This window comes from Amblyomma maculatum, chromosome 5, assembly GCF_055883805.1.
Source record: "Amblyomma maculatum isolate TAMU_Amacu chromosome 5, ASM5588380v1, whole genome shotgun sequence".
Lineage (NCBI taxonomy): Eukaryota > Metazoa > Arthropoda > Arachnida > Ixodida > Ixodidae > Amblyomma > Amblyomma maculatum.
In genome coordinates, this window is record NC_139348.1 from 27,336,530 (window position 1) to 27,345,641 (window position 9,112).

Genomic DNA, 9,112 nt, shown 5'->3' on the forward strand with positions numbered 1-9,112 from the left:
AATTTAAAAACCTTGAACAATTCACAAATTCCGTAGAATGTTCAGAACAGCGCGATGCGCTATAATTGGACAAAGGCTTTATCGATGTGGCCATAATTACTTGCGCAACAAAATTATGCAAGGTGTTTTAATGGTTTTGAAAGCTGAGGTAGTGTAGAATAGGTGGAAAAAGTTTAAACAATGTGAAAACTGTGTTTGTTTTCCTAAAAATTTTCAATGTTCGCTGTTTTCTGTAAATTAGCGCGATCGTATCTCTGTATCCAAATGTCATAAAAATATGAGCTTTAGCTGTTTGCGGATAATTATGCTGAGAACATATTGTGGAATTATTGCTGCTCTACCATGAACCTTTTCTGAAATAAAGGCCTGCAAATTAGGAAAATTTTCGTTTCCTGGGCCGATGTTTAGAATTTTTATAAAAACATCTACTCATACCCGAAAATCGAGCATTAACTGAATACAAATAAAAACATGTATATATTTAGTCGGATAATTTTCAGCTAGCTAACTTGAGCATAATTTGTATAATCTATAACCAAAGTTGGCCAGAATAGAAGAGAAGCTCGGAACTCCACCTCTTTGACATTATTAATCAGTCATCACGCAACAGTATATAATATTTTGAAGTAAATATAAAAGGTCGAACGACCATCCTTTGTTCGATCATAGGTGGCGAAAGGGAGGGGACGCGCGCATTTGTCGATGCACCAGCTGTATGGATTTACGCAAGAATGTGGATGGTAGACGGGGAGGCTTTCTATTTTTTTATAAAATGTTTGTCCGTGGTTGGCTTGAAGAAACAATGCGTTTGCGAACACACAAAACAAAACTATTTATTAGAACTCGACTCGAGCGGTGCGCGCTGGCGGCCGCTCATCGGCACGGTCCGAAGTCACGGCTGGCCGGTGCAAGCAGAAGAGGGCTGGGTAAAGGACGAATGGAATGTTGAGAGGGTCGTTGGTCCTTCGTTCCCACGCGCAGCCCTTGCGAACACAACACCGCGGCGGGAATCACGCGCTGGTTGAGCGGGTCGTTGTTCCCCCTCGCCTACGCGTCTACGTGCAAGACACAACAGACAGCATCCCCAGCTGCGCTGCTGTGCGGCCTCCTCCCGAAGCGTTCATTTCAGAGCTTGTTGGAGACGCTACAAGACTTGTGACAGCTTCTTAAACCTTTCTTTAATTTCTTCCCTCATTAATTTTCTTTTTCATTGTGCTGTGCATAATTTTCTCTTGCGCCTATACATGTCCATGTGCTCCGGTTGGTGCTTGCTACATATCAGTGAATAGCTGAGCTGTGAAATGTCGCCGGAGTACGGATTACAGCAACGGCGGGATACCATCGGCATTATCAGACTCAGTGAACGCCGTCATCTTAGACCGTGAGTACAATTATATCTTTGCAGCATGCCATTGCTTCATAATTGGTTCTATATAATCTCCTACCAGTCCCAAATGTTCTCTTTCCTAATTCTCCTCGAAACAACTGCGCGAAGCATGACTTCAAGAACTAAGCGAATTTTCGTCCGGGTTACATGCAAGCAATAAGTGCGTGGACTTATTTGCTGGCTGCGATATGAATAGCATTTGCGCCGAAAATAGAGGAGCCGTGCGTAACAGGTGTGTATGCCACTAACACGTGACAGAACACTGCAGGCAGCCATTTGAGCAGTTTTTTGACTGTGCAGCGCGCCGCAATCAATTAGTAACCAGATACTATGCGCCCGGCTTTGTACATATATTTTGGACAGCCTCTCTTCTGCGCGCAGGAAGCCATGTTCACAGAGTTTTTGGATTTTGTTAAGAGTTAAGGGCAGTTTTTTGTTTTCAGATGTACAGACGAAGTTTTGAAAACTGTTCGTGCCGTCTGTGCAAGCGAATTTTACAGTGGGGCAGACATGTGCGTGATGCCGCTTAATGACTAGGCTATAATTAAGTCATAATGAACCTCCACTTTTATAATGGTTAATATCATATTGAGGAATTGAAAGCCGTGAACAGCGCAAGTGAGCCCCTTTTCAAAATTTTCTTAATCGACGCCCCCCTTCTGAGCACGTGCCTTCAGGTGAGGGCGTTATCAGAAAGCGACGACAATAGGAGAGCGATTTCGCAGACGCGCTTCGAGGGCGGGGGAAAATAACAATACAAGCAAAAAGGCACATCAGCCGTGTGTGCACTGCGTCCCTGTCACTACAAAGTAAACAACGTGCACGCGGGACACAATGTACAAAACATTGACGGCCGGTATGAGGCAACCATATCGTCCGAAATATTGCTCGCGAAGCGCTCGATGACGGCGCGCACTTTCAGGCGAAATGCGACAGGACGTCAGGTCCGCGTGTTCGGCAATTACAGCTCTTTGTACCTCACGTGCCGTACCGTATGCATGAAGTGCACGCCATAGCCATCGTGCAAGAATGTTGAAACCGAAGCAGCGGTCCACGTATTCTAATTCTATAGGAAATCATTTGGGAGTAGAAAAGAGCAACTTAATATGATGTGCATGGTTCTTTAATGAACGATATGTATAAATGGACGGTTGAATAGTTACAGTAATGGAGTGTTCCGCTAGAATTGTTTACGGCCGTGGCCGCAATAAACATTACTCATATTGCTCTTAGCTTTAAGCTCTGGCATTGATAAGCCTATCTAAAGAACCGACTGTCAGTGACGGGTTGTTTACAGCTGTTGATCAAAAGGTAGGCCATCATGCTATTATTGCAGGCATATTTGCTTCTTTTTGTACCTCTGTTTACTAAAACTTAATTTTGTTCCCCATTCCTAGGGACGCTGCACCTCTTACAACACTCACTGTTCAGTCGCTTTTATTCAACTATACAAAAAGGAGGAAATGCGCATGTCTTTCCGTTAACAGCTGCAAATAACACGCCACTGCTCCTCGGTACTTTGGATGAAGTTTTCAATGGGGTTACCTGAGATGCCTAGCAATTGCTGTAATATTTATACCAATCACTGCAGTGAAACAGAAAGGTAACACTGCATCACTTTAACTGCTGCATGCACCTATAAACGTGCCTTAATTTATTGCCTATTCTTATAGACGCAGGACCTCTTACTATAGGCTTTGTTCAGTAAGCAACCGTCTTTCATTGCTTCAATTTCTATCTCTCCACCACTTTCTTGTTGCTCTGGGTGTGATCATTTGATTTCATTGTTCAAATCATATTGTTTTATCATGTGTGAATGATTTAGCCTGCACATACATGCTTTCATTTTTTTAGATGCGCATCGGGAGCGTTTTCTACGTAGAAGTGGATCGATTGAGTTGTATCACTGGTGCGAAAACCGACAACCCCCAGAAGATATGTGTCGTGTGGTTGGAATGGCAATAAAGAAGAAGAAAATCAGCGGAAAAGCCTGCCTAAAAAAAGGTAGCACTGCATCACTGTAACTGTTGCATGCACCTTTAAATATGCCTTATTTTTATTGCCTATTCTTATAGACGGTGGACCTCTTGCTATTGGCTTTTTGCAGAAAGCAACCGCCTTTCATTGCTTCAATTCCTATCTCTCCACCACTTTTTTGTTACTTCGAGTGTGATCCTTTGATTTTGTTGTTCAAATCATATTATTAAATCGCCGGTGAATAATTTCGCCTACACATACATGCTTTCATTTTTTTTAGGTGCGCATCGAGAGTGTTTTCTACCTATAAATGGATCGATTAAGTTGTATCACTGGTGCGAAAACCAACAGTTCGGTACCCCCAGAAGATTTGTGTCCTGTGGGTGGCAGGGGTATAAAGAAGAGGATAATCAGTGGAAAAGCCTGCCTAAAAACTTACAAAGATGGCGCAAAAGCGAAATGCTGATCAGGGTTAGAGTCTGATTACTTCTGTTATCCCATTTCACTTGCTAGGTGATGTGACATATATGAAGCACCTTAGTATAATTTGTGGTATACTCACTGAAAATTGTGTAGACTAACTTTTTTCTCGTTCAATTATTTTGAGTGACGCACGAATTGGAATAAAACGAAGTCATCCACACGTCTAATGCCCATAGACATTAGATGCGTGGATGAGCTCATTAATTGTGTTCCTATGTGAGCATGCAATAGTTTGTCGAATATATTAATATGTTAAAAGTTGATTTTTTTACTGTTAACCGGAGTAATACATATGCTCCATATCATAGCATTATTCGCCTGTAGTTTGTATCTGCTCTTTCCTAAATTGTATTCTACAAAGTATACGTGTGTCATCTCGTACGTCTATTTAACTAGCGAACAATTTGTAATCGAATCCCTTTTGTGATGTTGTTTCTGCCACAAATAATGTATGACAGTTGTGACAATATAGGTAGCTTTAGGTATAACATATAGCGCGAAAATCTTTAATATATGCGATGATATTTTTATTCACCGCATTGGCTAAACCAGCCTGTTTGAAGAGACGAAATGAAAACAAATATGGATGTCTTCTGACAGGAACAGTAATCGTGGTGCCATGACCATTTTTTTAATTAAATTTTCATATGTCGTGGGCTAATGTCTCGACACAAAGGAATGACCCTTAGGTTTGCCAGATGCGGCGTAGTATTCTCGAAAAAAAAAAAAAAAAAACGCCTATCACTAAAAGTTGCACGTTTGGAGGCCGGCTGGTTGCGTAAAATTTTGTCATCCACTGTTTTTTACTCACCGCATTTGGGTAACGTTTACTTGTATAAGAAGTACTAAAAGTGTGTTTCATTGATGCAGTTGATTTAGTAAAAAATCGCAAACTTTGCTTCAAGAACAACGCGCTACAAAAATGTTAATGTTCAACCTTACATACTGGCGTGACGCGTTGCGTTGTTTGCACTAAAACATTCTGTGTTTATTACGCAGGTCATATTGTTAATTTAAGGCAGAATTTGGAGCTCTAAGCTGCTATGTGTGTTCTCTGTAACGCCACCAAAAGTATTATGCTGGAAAGCGATCTGCTTAAGATTGTAATTATAAAAATTACACATTGAAAAATCATCTTCAAAAATATAGTATTGTTAGTGGTGGTCAAAGCTGACAAATGGATTAATATATTAATAACCTAGATTGAATACTATTGCACCTAGCAATAAAAAAGAATGCAGGACAGAGAAAAAGTTCCGCCTTCACTTGCGTTCTGCCATGAAATTGACAGAAATAGTGAATTAATACCATTTTAAGCTATATTAAGTATTTGTCCTAGAAGCAGAAAAATGGTGTTAAGCGCTGACAATGTTTTAAATTTTACTTAAGGTAAAATGTAACTAAATTAAGCAAATACTAAATTGAAGTTTTGATGCCTATCCCATAAGGGGGAGCCATATAAGCACATCTATAGAACAAAAACAAGCATTTTTATATTTCTAATATTACATTTTGCAGAATTCAATATATTTACTGACTCAAATTAACAAAGTACTTTGCATTGTTTCCACAGATTTTGATAAAAATTGATGTTGCGGCCGTTTCTTCAATTCTAATCAGTTTTCCTTATTTTACCATTTTCTTACTTTTGTCCAATTTCAAAATAATATGCAGATACACACACAAATCTAGAGCTTCAAATTTTTTCAGAAATAAAGAATGGAACCTAGATAAAGTATAAAAATAGTTTCTGTGCCAAGATATTATTGGATCTTGCAAGAATGCAGGCTGAGTTTGGCCATTATCAGCACAAGCACTCGGTTTAATATTTAATGTTATATTTTTAAACAGTATAACGCAAAACTTTTTAGTCCGTGATATTTTTGAGGTACTGAAGATTTTTGAGAGGGATTTGAATGAAAATCGAAGATGATCTTTTTTTAATTGCAGCAAATTTGCCCTTTACTGCTGTTTTCGAATTCTGAGCAATTTTGATGCGTTGTGGAGAACACATCTAGTGGTCTGGAGCTCCAGATACTGCCTGGAATTAAGAACATGCGTCAGGAAGTGAAAACATATTTAGTGCAACCAACCTAATGCATCATATGCCAGTACATAAGGTTAAAAATGAATATTATTTTTGCAGCATATCGCTCCTGAAGCAAAGTTTGTGATTATTTAATAACACAACTGCAAAAACAAAATAGGTTTCTAATAGTGTTTGTAAATATAAAACCTGCATATATTTAGTGAGTAAAAAAGAGCAGATGACAAAATCATGGCATCCAAACTTGCAACATTTTGAAATGGCAAAAACAGCGTTTTCTACCTCTAGAGATATACCATACAATTGTTGTTTTTTTCGAGGAAACTACGCATATCTTGAAAAACTAAGGTTAATTCTTTTGTGCCTAGATACTTGCCCACCACATATAAGAATTTCATTGGAAACGAAAGATGGCCATGGGACCTCGATTATGTTTCTTATCTAAGGCACCCATAATACGCTGTGAGAAAGCCAATATCAAGGGCTTTTTTTAATATTCCATATTTCGAACGGTTGTGCCATCTAAGAAAATTAGAAAGCTAGGCACACCTTAGGTGTAGCCAGCCCTCACTTTCTGTTACAGCTGCATTTGCTAAGCTGAATTAATGCGTTGATTACTTTATTTTAGCCACGAATATAGCGCTATTACGTGTCAATTTTAAAGAAAGGCCGCAGTGACGCGATTCCTGTAGAATTTGTAAGTGAAATCTGTAAACCTTACAAATCTACCCATATATATGATCTCTTGCAGGTTTTATTCAAGCTACATTACACCTGCTGCGCCCCATAGCTTGAGCCAAGGGTTATAAAAAAACCATTAGAAACAGACGATGGAAACCGGTGGTGCATTGCTGGCAGCCACTTAGGACAGCGCAGAAAATTTTTATTTTGTACGTGGGGAAGTGAGGTTATTCGCTTCAAGTACTAAATATTCACTTTAGACAATAAATAGGACTTACAGAGTCGGTGAGCACGTTCGGAAACCCCTGTTTCAATATTTGCGGTTAGAAACCTCATGTGTACCTTTTTTTCCAGCTGTAGATAATTCCGGGTTATGTAGATACCGAAACCGTTACCAGCCCATTCGCGCACCTCAACTGTGCTGCTCACAACATGATTTTGAGCGGACAAAACAACCTGCCGCTAAGATTGCTAGCCCCATGCATGAGTAAGGGTGATATGCTGGCGATGGTTGCTTCGCGTCGGCCCTTTGGCGCACATGAAGGCTCGAGTTACAATGAGCGCGCCGAACTTTGCAATGCGGATAATGACTACAAAGCGGTAAGGATATAAATGAGTTTAACAGTATTTTTCAGCTGTAAAATACAAATACAGTCTTGTTGGACGATGTGCTGGCGCGGACGAAGAAACCATAGGCAACTTGTAGGTCTAACGCTACACAGGGCTGTCGAGCCAAGCCAAGTCCTCAATTGTATTGTCCGGGAATCAGATTTCTGTATTTTCGTGGTTTCCTATTGTATCTGGCGTTCAAAATGCAGACGTGAGGGTTCTTTATCACAAATAATCAAACGTAGATTGTGCCGGTACTCTTCAAAGTAGCAACACCATTTATCGTGTAAGTCAATAATCAGTAATTTAGGTAAATAATGTCAATAAGGATTCCAAACAAAACCTTTTCTGTGGCGCTCAAGGTAGCTTCCAGCAATATATATCTGGTTTCCTTTGCCTGTTTCCGAAATGTTTTTGTTATCCCTTGGATCAAATTTGCTTGGACAAGCAGTATATGTGTAAAAATGATGCACCTGTGAGCTACCCGTTTAAGTGAGCTCCCGTTTAAGTGAACTACCCACAAAACCAGTCAAAAGCGTATATCAGCTCACCAGCGGCCAGTGCAGCAGTCGTGGGCTTAGATCGCTTGTGTATATTATATCTAGCCATTTAAAAAAAATGAAAATGGTCGCCGAACATTCTCTTGGTAACGATTATTAGTATAAACTGTTTGCACATCGCAGAAAGCGTAGGAGCGGCAAAAAACTAGCGCGCCAGTCATATGCGGAGACAGCCGATAATCAAGCACTAATTCCTAGTGTGGGATGAAACACTGGCTGTCTCAGCCGTATTGCTGTGGAGGCGATCAAAAAGCAACAGGGCACATGCTATGCAATGTATATGCGTCTTTCATCCTAATAAACCCAAGGCAGCTGAAACTAGTCTGGAACTCATCAGTATAGTGTTTCTCATTGACCATAAATTTCGGTACATGAATCCTGGAATTTTCTACATCTTCCTAAAATAATGCGCGCGATTTTATATGCCTCGTAATAGTGTTGTAAATTTTGTTTCCTCATTGTTATTGTGCAGGTGCCATTTGCGAAAAAGTTGGGGTGGACGATTTGGAGGCACACGCATTTATTCGCAGGTGGCTGCCTGGTTCCTGTGACAGGGGGGGGGGGGGGGGTGGAAGAAAAAGGTGTTATGCTGAAACCTTCCTTGGCGAACCAGGCATGCCACCTGTGAATGCAATTGCAGGGTCAGCCCCCTCACTACGCCTATGAGTGTGCCCTCCAGCTCCCTGGCCCCTTCCACTTCCCGAGAGCGTGCCCTGCCCTGACCAACCCTGCCACTGCCCCGCTAACTGCTGCTGTGTGTGCCCTCAGCGCTGGCTAGTAACAACTGCCGTCTATAGTAACAATTGCAATAAATATTATCTTTTTGTGAGCCATGCCCTTGTTTTGTGAATATCTACTGGTTGCTCATGAGCAACAATTTGAATTTATATGGCCACTCCTATTTGAAAGGCCATTATTGTCCCAGCAAGTTCGATGTGCTGTCACGAATATGGCTAGAATTGAAAAGGCTGCATTTTATGGCCTGCACAGGCAGTGCCACAAAATGTGTAATCTTGACATCATCAATGGCACATGAATGGAGTAGCCGGTGTACCCATAAACCATTGGATTAATATTGGTATCGACAATATGCGGCATGAATGGAGTAGCCAGTGCACCTGCAATGGCTAACCATTGGTATGATATTGGCATTGACAATGGGCCATCAATGGAATAGCTGTTATTAAACAAATATTGGTAATACAATGATGGTATAATGCTGGACAGTATTGGCAAGAATCATGGTGCATGAATGGAAAATCTAATATTGTGCCTACATTGGTGGCTCCAGCTTGGTTGAACACTGGACCAATCTTGGAACGAAAGATGGGCCAAGAATGGAGAATGTAGTAAAATGCCCAAATGCCA

At 40.7% G+C, this 9,112-nt stretch overlaps 1 long non-coding RNA gene across 1 annotated transcript; it reads left to right on the forward strand.

Annotated features, from left to right (window-relative positions):
- Positions 1 to 485: 485 nt before the first annotated feature.
- LOC146187894 (uncharacterized) lies at positions 486 to 8,305 on the forward strand. Its single transcript, XR_014707161.1, has 3 exons — positions 486 to 1,381; positions 3,242 to 3,391; positions 8,217 to 8,305. It is a non-coding gene; the product is annotated as an uncharacterized LOC146187894 (long non-coding RNA).
- Positions 8,306 to 9,112: the final 807 nt, after the last annotated feature.